The sequence below is a fragment of the Bolinopsis microptera genome, chromosome 5 (genome assembly GCF_026151205.1).
Source record: "Bolinopsis microptera isolate Bmic1 chromosome 5, MBARI_Bmic_1.0, whole genome shotgun sequence".
In the NCBI taxonomy this organism is placed as follows: Eukaryota; Metazoa; Ctenophora; class Tentaculata; order Lobata; family Bolinopsidae; genus Bolinopsis; species Bolinopsis microptera.
The window spans coordinates 22,773,965-22,789,300 of record NC_087076.1 but is presented as its reverse complement, the minus strand read 5'-3'; the positions used below and the strand labels follow the sequence as shown (position 1 = coordinate 22,789,300).

Sequence of the window (15,336 nt, the reverse complement as noted above, 5' to 3'; positions counted from 1 at the left end):
TGTGTGTGTGTGTGTGTGTGTGTGTTTAGTGTATAATAATAACAATGAGACTAGAGACCAAATGTTCTGGTGCTAAGGAATGTTCTGGAAACATTGTGTACCCCTGTCCCTTACTCCTAGCTCCTGAAGTGCCACCCTCGGGGTTGTTATGCTAATTTATTATTCAATACATTGTAACGTTTAGGGCTCGGCGTAAGTTCCCAGCCCTGCTGGATCGTACATAGCTCAGGCTGTTAATCCTCGTACAGCTGAATACTTTTTCTGAGACGGTAGACTCTGACCTCTGCTGCCGTTTTATCGTCTCTATAAATGTTCCCACCCTAGGAAGTAAAGTTTTTAAAGCAGAGAATGTCCCTAAGTTTGCAACTTGATACTTGCGTATTATTATATGCGCTGCGTGTTACACTCAGACTACCGCAATCATGACGGAACTAGTAGAATTTTCAGTCGGCATCCTACCGGGGAGGGGGGGCCGGGGGATCAGGTACTAAGTTTCGGACGTCCAGTACTAAGTGTATGACCCCCCCCCCCCCACCCCCATTCTACTAGAATTTCTAATTGTCACAGTCTGATCTCAAATGAGTGTATCATGAGAATTAATGTGTAATGTGGTGATATTCACGAAAGCTACTGTGAACAGTGAAAGTGAGCATAAGACCATGTTACCAGTCAAACTGTCCGTTAATTATTGGAAAGATCCGAGCAATCTCTCTGCTTTTCACTGCATTTAAATTAATATACATCACAACCAAGGGTATGTAGGATATACACATTATTATTTTGTTAGGGCAGTGTGATAATTCGTAAGTAAGATTTACATTGTGCTATAATTTAGTTACATAATTTAGTTACATTCTCCGTGTGATACGTAACACACGTCCTGCCAGGCTAATGTATGCTAGGCTAATGTTGTTTTATAAAGGGGGGGGGGGGGGGGCCGGGGGGTAATTGACGGATTGTGATCCCTGTCAATGTCACATTCCTTCTCATTACCTGGTGAATATCACCCGGCTAGGGATATTGACTATTGTAGCTGTTTTACAAGCGTCCTGCTATCTTGAATAATTACCAGGTAGATTGTTAACTCTTATCTTGTTATTGTCCCGTAATATTTTAACACAATAGAAATACAACCCTTTAGCTCTGCGTCGTTAAAATGAAAACAGGAATAATAACGTAAATAATGCACTCTGCAGTGTACAAACTTACAAAATATACATTATATACATTATATATAATGTATATTTTGTATGCTATGTATAATTTGTACATAGTTTTAGGGCCCGACGAAATTTCATAATGTAACCCAGGCCCTATTGTCCAGAGTTTTAATTGGTCCTATACCATGTTACCATGTTAGATATCACATATTTATATCTAATTAACAGAACAAAGCAGAGTAAGGAGACTGGACGAGCCCTCGCCACATGTAAGAGCAGATCTATAACTGTATATAATATAATAGATAATAACTGTATAGAGATAGTGTATAATAGATAATAACTGTATAGAGATAGTGTTCAGATCATAACATTCACTTCACTGTGTAGCAACCTAACCCTACAGTTAAATATAAAAACAGAGGATATTATATAATATGTTATCTTAATTTCACCCCCACAGGACACAGCTACACAGCTACACAGCTACAGGTTATAGGTTATTATAGCTATAACCCCCACAGTTAGCGTGTTGTTTTGCTACAACACACAGTTTTAGTTGTACTAAATCAAGCTGGAGTAACGACATGGACACCAACCTGTGTGGGTATAATAATGATATTAAACAGGTTTAGCAGGTTTAATCTCACACGATCATATAGACGAAACCCCCTAAAATAGTCGTAATCACTTAGGGGGTTTCCAAATGATTACGCTAATTTTAACACAATAGACACGTGTCTAATTGATTCCGGGGGGTGGGGGGGGGGGGAGGGGGGTTAACATTGTCCAAAGGGGGTGTCGTAATACCTGAACGGGACCCCTAATGGGACTCCTAATATAGTCGCTATAAAGAGCTCTTCAAATAGTCAGGTACAGTATCTGATGTTGTACGTGTGTGCTAGCCCCACTGCTAGGAGCTCATTAAATGACCATTACATGAATTACCTGGTATAGTAGTGACACGTCATCATATGACGTACTCAACTTCATGTCTACTGTACGTGTTAATATTGTCACTCAGCATGTACGTTACAACATCAACAATAGGAATAACAGGCCTGATACCTGCGGGAGGGAGGGGGAGGTTTCAACTCCATTTGCGAGCTGAAATTGGTGTCACCAGAGGGTCATTTTTTGGTCAATTTTCAATGTTTTTTCTTCTATGTCCCCGTTGCCGGGGGGATTTCGTCAAGTTTAAAATATAATATAGATATAATATAACAGTGAGGTTTTGTTTCCATCATATTTCTACATCTAATTCTAATAAAATAACACATGATCGTAGTGCTCTAAACTTGGTATACAGTGTAGCTGTAATGATCACTGAGCTATATGGACATATAGTATAAAATATACTATGAAATATAGCATGATAAAAAATATAGTATAAATTAAATAAAGAATATCTCCTCTGAGAATCCCCAAGTGGCCCAATTAGCAGCTTATTTTGTTCGTAAATATAGCGGTTCATAAATACTTCATATAAATACCTTTATAAGTACTTCAATCAGCAGTACAATGGTATCAAAGAGCAGCATCATAATCATTCCAAGTTTCTAGGTCTGCATTTAAACAATTATTTAGCAGAAACGTAGACGGCAAAATAGTTGACGCTTGGTATCTAAGTGGTAGGATAGCCATAATGAGTCATATCACATGACCTGCTTCCAACCAATCACAAAGTAGATCTTATCTCTTATTCTGCACGTGTTTAGTACGTGTTTAAGACTTCAAATAACACACTTCATTATAACACGGATTGGTCAACATGCTTGTAAAGATTTAAACATTCTGTTTTCATGAACAACAAACAGCACCTATATTACTTGTACCACATTTACATTACACATATTACATTACACATCACAGCACATTGTTTACTTTGTATTATTCTACATGTGTAATACAGATCAACAGCATTAAATCACACACTTACCTACTCCTTTTATTACATTAAAACACACACCACGACAATTACAATACGTGTACACTAATCTTCAAAACTACAATGATCCTGAATGTAAATCCGTTAAATTTAAGGAATGTACAGACAATGTACATTCCTTAAACTCCTTACACCCTGCTGAGTTAGAGGTGAGATATCTTCCTAATTTTCACATTCTCACTCAGGATTACAGTCACATTACGTCACAGTTACCCTGAATCTACCGGACAATTAAAGCCTCATAATCGTACATACCACCCATACCACAATCCATATTAAATGGGACTTTTTCCACTTGAATTTATAAAAATGACTAAAAACATGACTTATAATAGTTAAATTAGTCTGCTTTAAAAAAGCCACCCTCCTCAAAAATGACATATTGTAGTGGAACATGTTGGTGTAATATATAATATGTAATATTTAAAGACAGTGCAACAAGCTACCTCGATATTACAACTTCCTTTCAGTGCTTTCTCCCCTTTTGTAACTAACTTTGCAACAAGTTAACCTATTTCTCTGTTCTACCAGTTAAATAGAATTGTAGTTATGAGCTCCCTCGATTCCAAGAAAAATACCAACTTTAAATTTTTGGGACCTCGGTTACTTAGAACTATCGTACAGTTGCATTGTCAGCTGTAAACATCATCTTAATGTAATTACAGGTTAAACAAGCAGTCAACAGTAGCTAGCCTCTGACACGCATGACAGTAGTGTAGTCTTAATGTAGAACACTACCCGTCATAACAAAGGGAAAGTAAGATAAGAACGGTAGATAACAATAAATCTCGTTTGATTCATGTAACAAAAGGAAACGTGAGAAGCTGTTGACATCAGAAGTTGTAGCTAATGTACATGTATGGAGTTGTGGTATGTAAATGGAATGCTGAACGAGTTGAAGCTACTCAAGACACAACTGTACTAAAGTGATGACAGCTTTATATTCCCTTGAGAGATACTGATAACTCTGGAATATGGATATCCTGGGTTTGTTATTTCCGGATAGGAACAGTATCTGAACAGTATCTGTAAAGTATCTATAAATTATCTGTAAAGTATCTGTAAAGTGTAAATTTCTTATACAGTCAAACCTATTATATATAGAAGAGGCCTGGCATATCGAGACCCACTACCCACTACAGAGAGTCCCGGTATATTAAAGTTACTATTGTGACGGTACATTAGAACTAGACAGAAACAAAGTGTGAAGGGCCAGAACGGAACCCCTCGGTTTCAGTTCCTTATAGAGGTTTGACTGTACTACGAAGTTATTAAAAACTCTTTTTTGAAAACTTCTGGAATATCAACCCAGTAATAAATAACATCAGGTAAAATGTATGTGAAGGAAATGGTAGGCTGATCAGACACTGTTTCAACAGGAGGCAATCAGGTGGCACTTAGCCAATAACCATATATGGGCATTTAGCTAATAGCCATGTATGGGCATTTAGCTTATAGCCATGTATGGGCACTTAGCCAATAACCATATATGGGCATTTAGCTAATAGCCATATACGGGCATTTAGCTTATAGCCATGTATGGGCACTTAGCCAATAACCATATATGGGCATTCAGCTAATAGCCATGTATGGGCACTTAGCCAATAAGCATATATGGGCATTTAGCTTATAGCCATATAAGGGCATTTAGCTTATAGCCATGTATGGGCACTTAGCCAATAACCATATATGGGCATTTAGCTAATAGCCATGTATGGGCACTTAGCCAATAAGCATATATGGGCATTTAGCTTATAGCCATATAAGGGCATTTAGCTTATAGCCATGTATGGGCATTTGCCATTTAGCCAATTACCATGTAAGGGCATTTAGCCAATAACCATATTATATGGGCATTTAGCCAATAACCATATTATATGGGCATTGGGTCCTTATAGTGTGTCCCAGTATGTTTTGCAATGTTACTCCGTTTCAACTTTATCACGTCACACCTTTTTGTCATATCTAAAAATAAACAAATAAAGAAAGATTGTGTAATGCCCATTCATTACTACTATCAGTGCTGATTAACTAGCCTTAAGAAATTCAACTAACCGCAACCAGCAATGATCTTAACACCGTAATCGTAAGATCACCATTGTGAGTGTGTTTAAAGATACACATTCTTATTCCGCAACATGACCTGTGGCGTATCTTCTACGTATTAAATCCCTGTTGAATTAAGTCACTATGTATCACCACACTGTCCCTCACTTCTAACTACGTCACTGTGATCTCACATGTTTTTATATTTAGTCCAGCTCAAATTACAATTGTTAGTTTTGTAGGTTAACAATAACTGTGTGTTAAGAGACAGCGAGCTATATGCTGTGATGGAACTGCATCGTTTGAATCGTGACTACAATCCTAGAATTTCATCTCAATTCTTGAGAGGTATTTCAGTTGACTGATTATTATTCAGGTTTGCTCCGAATTTCCAGTATAGTGGTCATAAAAGAGATTTCTGTGAACACTGCAAAGACCTAAATTATATTTGGATTTAAGATAACTAAACTTTCTAGAAAGTATAATAAAATGAAGCGGGTGACTGTTGCGGTTACTGGTGTCTGGGTATTATATTTAACCTGGATTTCTCTGTCAACGGTCAGGAGTCGGGACATCTAGAAGTACAATTTTTTTAAAAGTTGGAACGCGCAGATACCCTTTTGTAGAGCTAAATCCATCGTCTATTGGTCGCGCCGCGCACGACATGATATACGATATTAAATAAAATCCTGCAGCTAGAACTGGTTCGGACTTCGGTTAGATCAAATCCATCCTCGCTGTTATTTCATGGACCATGGAATTGGACACGCCGACCATTGCCCATTACTGACACGAAGATGTCGGCCGAAGTTAAATTACTTTTAAACCAATCAGTGAGGACTAACACAAGTCACCATCGAAGTTCTGGAAGCTATTTGTGTCCGGAGAAATCTTTGATGAAAGGAAAATTATGAGAATTACGTACAGCAGGTAGGACATCTTCAGCTTTCCGCAACCTAAATTTCGTTGTTTTGACTGAATTTAAGAATTTTCTTGAATATCACCAAATTATGAGTTCTCTGTGGATGGCACAAGACACGATTGAGGTACTGAAAGCTTGATTACCAAAGAAAGCTTTGACAAACAGAAATTCGTCAGAATATAATTAGAAGTAAACATTTTGGAAGATTTTGAAACTTATCTGCCGTTCCCTCTGCTGAAATGTGACATTTTTGACCGATGAGGTCAGTGTGAGTGGCGAAAGTCATCATGTTGAGGAACTGGAAGTTGAGTATCTGGATTACCAAAAAAGCTTTAATATTGATAAAATTCTATCAGTATATCATCACTATCAGAAAAGAAGGGAAGATTTTGAGCAGAATTAGCTTTTCTGCCGTTTTCTTGACCGAAATATGACAGGTTTTACTGACTTTTTGACCAGTGACCAATCAATGAGGTCAGTGTGAGTGAGACAAGTCACTATCGAGGAAGCTCTTGTAATTATACTGGAAGCTTAGGGGTTCACCTAACCATGTGCTTTCGCGCCACTTCGGGCGCGCTTGTTTCACAAGTCAAGCGGCGGGCGCGCGCTACTGCATACTGCAAGCGCAAGGGCTCTGGATAGAGCAAGCTTAGGGGCCTTCTTTTCTACTTAGGACGTCCACCAAAAACGCAGATTTTCAGACCTCCTCTTACTGGGCCGCGCTCAGCCTGTCATTCCGCCAAATCTTTATTCTTTAATGTTTATGAACATAAATAGCCTGGGGTCCCCAGGTAAACCTCCCCTGTCCGGGTGTGTCCGGATTTTCAAAACCACCCTCTCCCCCTGACGTCCGGATTTCCAGCTACTTTTAAAAGTACTTTTAAGCTACTTTTAAGAGTACAAATAAAACCAACTCAAATTCATTGTTAATAAAATGTGTAGTTTATACTTAAAATAGACAATAATAAATTTACTTTCAGTGTCTAACAAGTTTAGCACAGTTAAAGATTTAAGTACTTTTAAAGTACATTTAAAAATTTAAGTACTTAAGTAGCCATCCAATCGAATTAGTTTTAAGGCAGTAGGAAAATAATATTAATAATATATGCGAGTTGTGTCTCGGCTCTCATTAGCTGCTCTCGGAATCGGCTTCTCGTTCAAAATACAAGGATCTAACTTACAAAATAATTAGTGTCAAAGAGTTGAAATAAATGAGATTTTTTCATTAATTCTGCGTACATTTCCGCATTCCGGACGTTCGGATTTTTAGAACCCCCCTCCCCCTTTCCGGATTTGTCCGAAATTCCAAAACCACCCCCTCCATATTTGCTGGACGTCCTGCCTAAGTAGATGGCCCCTTAATGTCCGAAAAAAACTTTGATGAAAGAAAAACTATAAAAATGTCTTACTCCTACCATTTTAAGTACAACCACATTTAATTGACGATGTCAATTCATGGCAGCTCGGCGCGGCACAGTAGCGCATCTCGCCGATCTAGCCAGGAATTGATGAATTCCAGCAAAATACGCGCCAAAAGACGCGCAGTTGCGGAGTGATGTCAACGATTACTTTACACACTGATATCACTATAATTTGGCGTGACACACGTGTAATAGTAGAAATTACTAAGCAAGAAGTATACTTTCACAGGATTGACTTCGTGCAGTGATGTCAATGATTTCTTTGAGCACACCGATGTCATTATAATTTGGCGTAACCTGTGATATATATATAATAGTCTGAAAAGGAAAAACACATGGAGATTGTAGAAATTACTTAATTACTAGACAAGGAGTATACATTTACAGGATCGACTTCGTGCAAACTTTCAAGACGGTAATCACATTCGACCGAAAGAAACACGTAATATAATAGATTCGTTCAGACCCATGATATACTTTTTCCTCAGCAAGGGTGTACACTTAAGACAACAGGACCATTAACCTTGCGCAAGTTTGTACAATACATTATAATAATAACAAATTATTAATCTCATCTCGGTAACTTTTTAAACGTTCATGAAGGCAGTTTTTGACAGAATGGCAACTTTACTTGTTATCAGTGTTCATTGTCATGTTAAAGGTTTCCTTTATACAAGTGGTAGCTTAGGCCAACTTAATTATACTGTGTCATGTGTCTTAACAGAGTATTTACTATTATTGTGCGGCAAGTATCAGTATTCATGCGGCAATGCAAGGAATAAAAGCAAAAGAATCACGATTTTAATTGTTCACTCTCCGATCTAGCGCACCCTGACAGAACAGACTGTCCTTGCATGGTTTTACCATTACAACATGATGAATTAGGTAAAACCCCGGTAAAACTATAGCCGAGCACTCCCCAGCAAAAACGTGACCAATGCAATTCAATGTAATTCCACCATATCTATCAATCGTGTTAATGATTACAAAAGCCCGAGGTCCACCGGTAAATATAATCAAGTGGAAAAAGGTTGTAGACATATCACAAAATCTATGTTAACTTAGATATTCTAATAATTGGGAATAATTTGATTACATACTTTAAAGAGAACAGTAACCCTGGTCATTAGAAACAGTGAAACACCCCTAAAAGTTCGGTTTTTGACAAAAAATTTAAAACTTCTGTAATTTCATTTCTGTTTTAGTTACGCATTTGATTTTTGGTATGCGTATAGAAAATCGATACGGCTTTAAAATGAGATGTCCGGCGACCTCTTAGCTTACTCACTAGACTCAGTAGGAGTGATTTAACTGCGAGGGACAATTGAGGCTAACGAATTAGCCCCATCACTTTCAAAAAATAACTTTCTCGTGTAACGTCCATGATATCCAAGTTGCAAGTATAATCCATTGTGATTATACTTGATCGAGATCTATTCGAAGTGAAAATGAGGCTAACCACCTTTTGAGAGGGTGAAATGAGGCTAACAAGTATACTTTTGTGTATATTTTCGAGTAGGTTCGGTATTGTGACTATCTTAAATATGTCAACAACAAAGATTGATTTATCCTCTTCAAGCTCAACATTTCAGAAATCGCAGAGTCTACTTGTAGGATGCCGAAATGAGGCTAATAAAGAATTCGACCGCATTTCAACTTTAATGTACGGAAACAGGTTAACAGCTCACAAGTTACTTGATATCAAGGTTGCACATGAAATTCCTTGGGATTATACTTAATCGGTATCTAAGCTTCAAATATTCGAGGTGAAAATGAGGCTAACCACCTTTTGAGAGGGTGAAATGAGGCTAACAAGTATATTTTTGTGTATATTTTTGAGTAGGTTCGGTATTGTGACTATCTAATATGTCAACAATAAAGATTGATTCATCCTCTTCAAGCTCAACATTTCAGAAATTAAATATTATAATAAGAGTGTCATGAGTTAGCCTCAATCTCACCTCTCAAAACTCATGTCAGGTTAGTATATGATTATCAACTAATCATGAATACAGGTTAGACAGAAACAATTTGAAGGGCTAGTCCGAAGAAGCAGTAGAACAAGAAATGAACAAAACCTTGATAGTTAGCCTTATTTTACCCTCCATCAAAAGACAGAAAGGGTAGGTGGAGTCTACCATCGACCTAAAGTATCCATATAATGTATACCAGGGCAAAGGATAGTTTAAAGGACGTTATTGCTTAAACATAATTCAAAAATTAGAAAAGATTTGTCAGCCTCACTTTACCCTCCATTAGAACTAGAAGGAAAAAAGGGGTCGGCTGGGCCAGCCTTCGACCTAGAGCATCCATCTCATGAATTTTAGTTCAGAGGATACTCTGATAGACGTTATAATTCAAATATAATTCATAACTTAGTAATGACTTGTTAGCCTCATTTTCCTCTCAATTAGCGAAAAATTTCCCTCTTCACTTCGGATTCTGAAAGAGTTCGATCTGACAAATCGATTGAACAGGTTTAAACTTTTATTACATACTTGGAAGCTGTCATTAGAATACAAAATGTAAAATGACTCGTTAGCCTCAATTTGCCCTCGACTAAATGCTTCACAAATTTTATTAATCGAAGCTCAATTAGTTGAAATATAGACTTGTGAAATATCATATGCCTATCTTAAAAGTTGTTGCTGTGACAATCTTCTAAAGTTAAATTGGAAAAAACGTGGTCCATCTCGTGCGAACTTTCCTAATGACCAGGGTCCAGAACATGATCAATGATGGAGACATTCGTAAACTATTGACAAATAGATTTACGAGAGTGCTATGGCCAGTACCAAATACACAAATCACTAATCATGATTCCTAGCTTTGAATTTACCCGGGAACCCCGGGCTTTGTGTTCTCAAACAGTCGTTATATTAATATGAGACTTAAGTTAATTTTAATAATATTCTTGATTGATACGTGTATGAAAACCTAAAAAACAGGGTCCCCAGGTAATAAGACTAGATTAGATATTTCAAAGATTTCGATACGAGAGGTTATCATACCTCATGCTACTGCTAGCTATGCATTTTTCGTATAATACAGAATGACATTAACTGCGGAGCACCGTACTAAGAGTAAGTTTCTACAACAAGGTCTATTATATACTGAACATGCGAAGATGATTAATCACTCAACACTCGACTAACGCATAATATACTTTAACAGTTAACACGTACTTCAAGTAGTCCTTATTGACTATTTAAAATCCAAACCCAAACTAGAGCGCAGAGCATATGTTGAAAACCCTAATCCGTACGAGAAATTATACCAACATCCCTATTTGGTCATACCACCTGGTCATTATAAAGAGGTTCATAAAACCAAAACATATCTAAATAATTTTTGATCAATTAGACTTAATTGACGTTCATAACGCTCAATAACAATCAAACAAATTTTCAAGTTTCAACTTGAATTGCTCCAAGAGTTTTTTGGCCTATTCTTGCTGCAAGGAGACTTCTTAGCTCTAGAGGTAGGTCTTTATCAAACAAGGATAGTGGGATTTGCTCTTCAGTTAGGTACCATGTGTGCCTGTTGAGGACTGTCGTGGTGATGGCTGATACTCTGTCTACACTCTGAAGACTATGTAACAAACGGATGTCGTCGGAGGCTGCAGATTCAAGGAAAGAACCAAGCTCTCAAGTAAACGAAGACAACAAAGTGAACACGTTTCTCTTCTTCGTCCAGTGAAATGGTAGCTAATGAAGAAGAGCCGTCTTCATAATGTATATGGCATGGTGGATGGTGGTCAGCTCCAGGTCATTGTATCTGGAGGAATCCTTTCTTCATCTCTATGCTTTCTCACTCGATTAGTTTAGCAAGCTCTAGGAATTCATTGTAATCTCCTGGGCTGGTTGTTGAGTTGGCGGATGTGATTAATGAAGGATAGAAGGTCTCCTAATCCTACGTCGTTCCTGTAGCAAGTAAGGATATCGGGAAGGACGATGTTCTGCAGATAGAGATCTTCCCAGGAGGTCTTCTTGATCTTGAAAAGGGTTATTTCGAGTGATGTTGTGTCACCGAACAGTTGCTTGGAGGCAGATCCTCTTACAAGCTCCGCCTCCAGGACGTGATGTCTCCAGGCGGGTAGGCCATCCTGAGTATCTGTCGATTGTCGATTGAGGAGCTGCTGAAGAATAGTACATGCCCTTTTGTGAACTCCACCAGTATTGGATGATGTCGTATCAAATCCAACGGCTATCATTTTATCTGCTAGGCTCCGGTCGTCGAGAGTCTTCTTCACTTTGTCTGCTTCGTCATAGTCCTTGTAGAGTCACTCGTCTTACAGATTGCGAGTATCTTGTTCTCCTCATCTTGTACTAGGACCACAGCCAGTCTGTTTACTTTCCTAAATCCTCCGAGGTCTGCCAGGAGTTTTCCGTCGAAATTTTTCTGTCTGACATTGGACGTTAAGTCTCTTTTGATCTTTGCTGCTTGCTCTGATCGGATTGAGGCTCTGTGACGACGTGCAGTGGACTTTGAGAGAGAGATAACAGCCTCATATCCCCGTATCTTCACCGAGCATTGCGATGCAGTGTCTCCTCGAACCGTCACTGAGGGAAAGAAATGTTCACAAATCTGATTTATTTTTCAATAAATAATGAACATGCAATATACATGAAGGTTTTAACAAACAGGGTTCAAGCCAGGCAGCATGGTTGAATAGTGAATAGTAATACCTGATAGTGAGAGAAACAACTGCACCAAGACTGAAGACGAATGAACTCCGTAAATTTCTGGCCGAAAATAAATCGTCTTTGCAAATTGTAGATCCCCTCCTAAAAATATAATCTATATTTAAGAGATGTAAAAAATTACCCCATACGTTTGGTCTTATGGCATAGCCATTCTTTATTAGTTTATATAATATGTTTAGCGTAAAAACATGTTAAGCGTAGCTAAACATATACACATTTATACAGAACTGTGGTATTAAATGTTGAGAAATCACGGTACTAACTGTGTCTTAGTATATAAACAGCTTTAAACAGCTCATTAAACAGTGGGAAAATTATACCCACTAGGGGTTTTGTTTTCAATGTAGTCGAATTAGATGAAATAAAAAGTTACAAAAACAGGAATAAACTCAAAATCCCAAAAATACTCAAAATTGAAATTAGAGGTGAAATGGGTTTTTTGGGCTTAGTACCATGTGCCTGTTTTTCTGGGAAATGTGCCATGTAATAACTGTGTTTTGGAAGAAAATATGACCCCCCCAACGTCACCTACGGTACTAATTGTATGATCCCCCCCCCCCCATCCCCGATTACAATCTAGCGATTGTACCAATACAAGTGTGTGGCTATATTGATTGATCCATGTCACGTGTCATTTGTATATAATATGATCTCTTAAAACTATTAATACTACATTATAGTGTTCTAAACGGTAAACATCCTTCATTCGTGTTTATTAAATTTTCGGCGAAATAACCACCGAAAAACAGTTCACTTTACCGTCTGTACTTGAAAATTCACGGGACGAACTTATGAATATATCGAAGTTCCGGTGTTGTGTTATAGTGATTTATGGACCGTTCACATAATACGTTATCAACACAGAGTCAGTATTACTAATTATTATCGAAATATATTATATACGACTGAAAGATCAAGCCGTCTTAAATCCTGAGACTAAAGATTTAACGGAAGCTTCCTGAAAAAATCACACATTGAATAATTAAGCTAAATAACGATACAGTTAATTCCCCCCCCCCCCCCCGCCCCATCGGCTGATTAAGTAACATATGTCAACACCCCGGCCCCTCAGTACGCCGGTGATAAAAACCGGAAGAGAAGCGCGGACAAACTTAGAAAGAACTGCTGAAAGAAGTGTATTTTATATTAAAACTGGTGTATTATAACTGATGTATAATTCTGTCCGTGACCCAGAACGTGATCTGAGCCGCGCGCACGTGCTACAACGGTGATTACTGCAGCTCGGAGCTGACTCGGAGCTGACTCAGCCTGCTCTGTACACACATTCCTCATGGAATGTGGAATTCCTCATGGAATGTGTGTACAGAGCTGAGTCAGCTCCGAGCTGAGTGTAGATAACTGATTTGAGTGACACACTAACTATTCAATTTTAACTGTTTAGAGATTTTCAAAGAACGTTCCATGGTTCCTAGAATACCAAATAAAAGATTCGAAATGTAGCATACAGTGAATATGTCCCTATAAAACATTGTAATGTAGATTATTATTATCGACAATATAGGCAGTCGGCAGAGTGAATGAGTTCAGCCATCTACAGATTATCGGGAGACCCCCGAATTGCCCGTATCCATGGAAACGTAAAAAATACTTAGACGTCGCTCAATCTTTCGCAGGTAAGTTTAAGGCATATCTTTTCTAAAACGGAAGAAAGACTGATTGTTTTAGTTCCATCCAGTTAAACCCAATTGTCAAGCGACAAAATATTTATGAATGTGCTAGAACCTGGTGTCCCTATATATGTAGAGGAGATTATTTGTGAATTATTTTTACGACTATGATCATTTTCTCAGACTGTCAAAAGAGACAATTTTGAAAAAGCGTTGAAAGACCTCATGGATCAAATCAGCTTTGGATCAATGCCGTTTCTCGATAATGACTTGACAGAGGGTATTATCAAATTGATTGTACAGGAGTGCCACAAAATCTGCTTTCCACAAGATTTGGATGCCTTGGTGTCGGGGTTGAGTGAGTCAACTAAATTGGACATCATGGAAATATTTTACGATATTTTTAGATTGAAGAAGGTCGACGGGATTTCGATGTAGTTATGTCTTATAGCAGTCGCAAATACATTTGACATAATATTGGACACCCCCCTTAGTACCATGTACCTGTTTTTCTGGGAAATGTGCCATGTACTAACTGTGTTTTGGAAGAAAATATGACCACGGTACTAAGCATATGATCCCCCCCCCCCCCCGATGCTATCATGATTGCATAGAATTATGTACTGTGAATATGTTAAATTACAGCATTACCAAGTATAATTAGTTCACAGATCCACGCCCTACCTACCAAACTGTTACACAACATGAAGGCTTTGATTTGCTTCTAATTTAAGAGCTATAAAGTGTATGAGAAAAATCAACTATAACAGGTTTAGATGTTTACCTGAGTTCTGTATCGTTCGATAGCAACTCCATCTATACATCTAGTCAGCAAGCCATTACTGTACGTGTATTCCACCAGTACTTGCGATCCTCGTTGCAGCTTTCGCATGTTTTATGGGTCCAGCTTTCGCAGTTTATGGCTTCTACCTTGCGATTTCGTAGAAGGTAGACCATTTCTTGCTGTCACGGGCTAACTAAATGGCATAAGAACATTGAAGAGCGACCAAAGCAGCCTCATTCAGTGCTTTCTTCTTCGTTCTCTTCGTCAGTCCAAAGCAGTTGAGTAGAGCTGGTAACCCAATCTCTACCGTAAAGAGCTGAGCTTTCCAAACTCACCCGTCGATGCCAGCTCTAGCTGTTGTACCTTACTTATTTACGCACGACTTGGTCACCACAAGTCAGTTCTATCAGAACCACTTCTCTCTACAATTTCAGGTCTCTCGGATGTGTTGTAGATGTGTTGTATCGTGTCCTCGTCCCAGATCAGCATCCAGTCGTTCGCCCTCTCAAACGGCATCTCCTTCCTCAACTTCAGCTCATCATAGCTCCCATTCTTCAACTTGAATCGTAACGATTATTTGTCGGAGGGCGTGGAAAATGCGGAATTGTAAGTCTTGAGTTGGTCTAGCAAGGCTCCAGCTATGACACGCAGAACGTTGTCATGCCTCCAGTTGTATCTCTTGGAGTTTCTTGCTACACTACAGACAGTAGACAGCCAGGAT

At 38.4% G+C, this 15,336-nt stretch overlaps 1 long non-coding RNA gene across 1 annotated transcript; it reads right to left on the bottom strand.

Annotated features, from left to right (window-relative positions):
• Window positions 1–11,160: 11,160 nt before the first annotated feature.
• On the bottom strand, window positions 11,161–15,084 carry LOC134815688 (uncharacterized). The gene is made up of 3 exons (XR_010160274.1): window positions 14,616–15,084; window positions 12,186–12,284; window positions 11,161–12,059 (listed from the first exon to the last, which is right to left on the bottom strand). It is a non-coding gene; the product is annotated as an uncharacterized LOC134815688 (long non-coding RNA).
• Window positions 15,085–15,336: the final 252 nt, after the last annotated feature.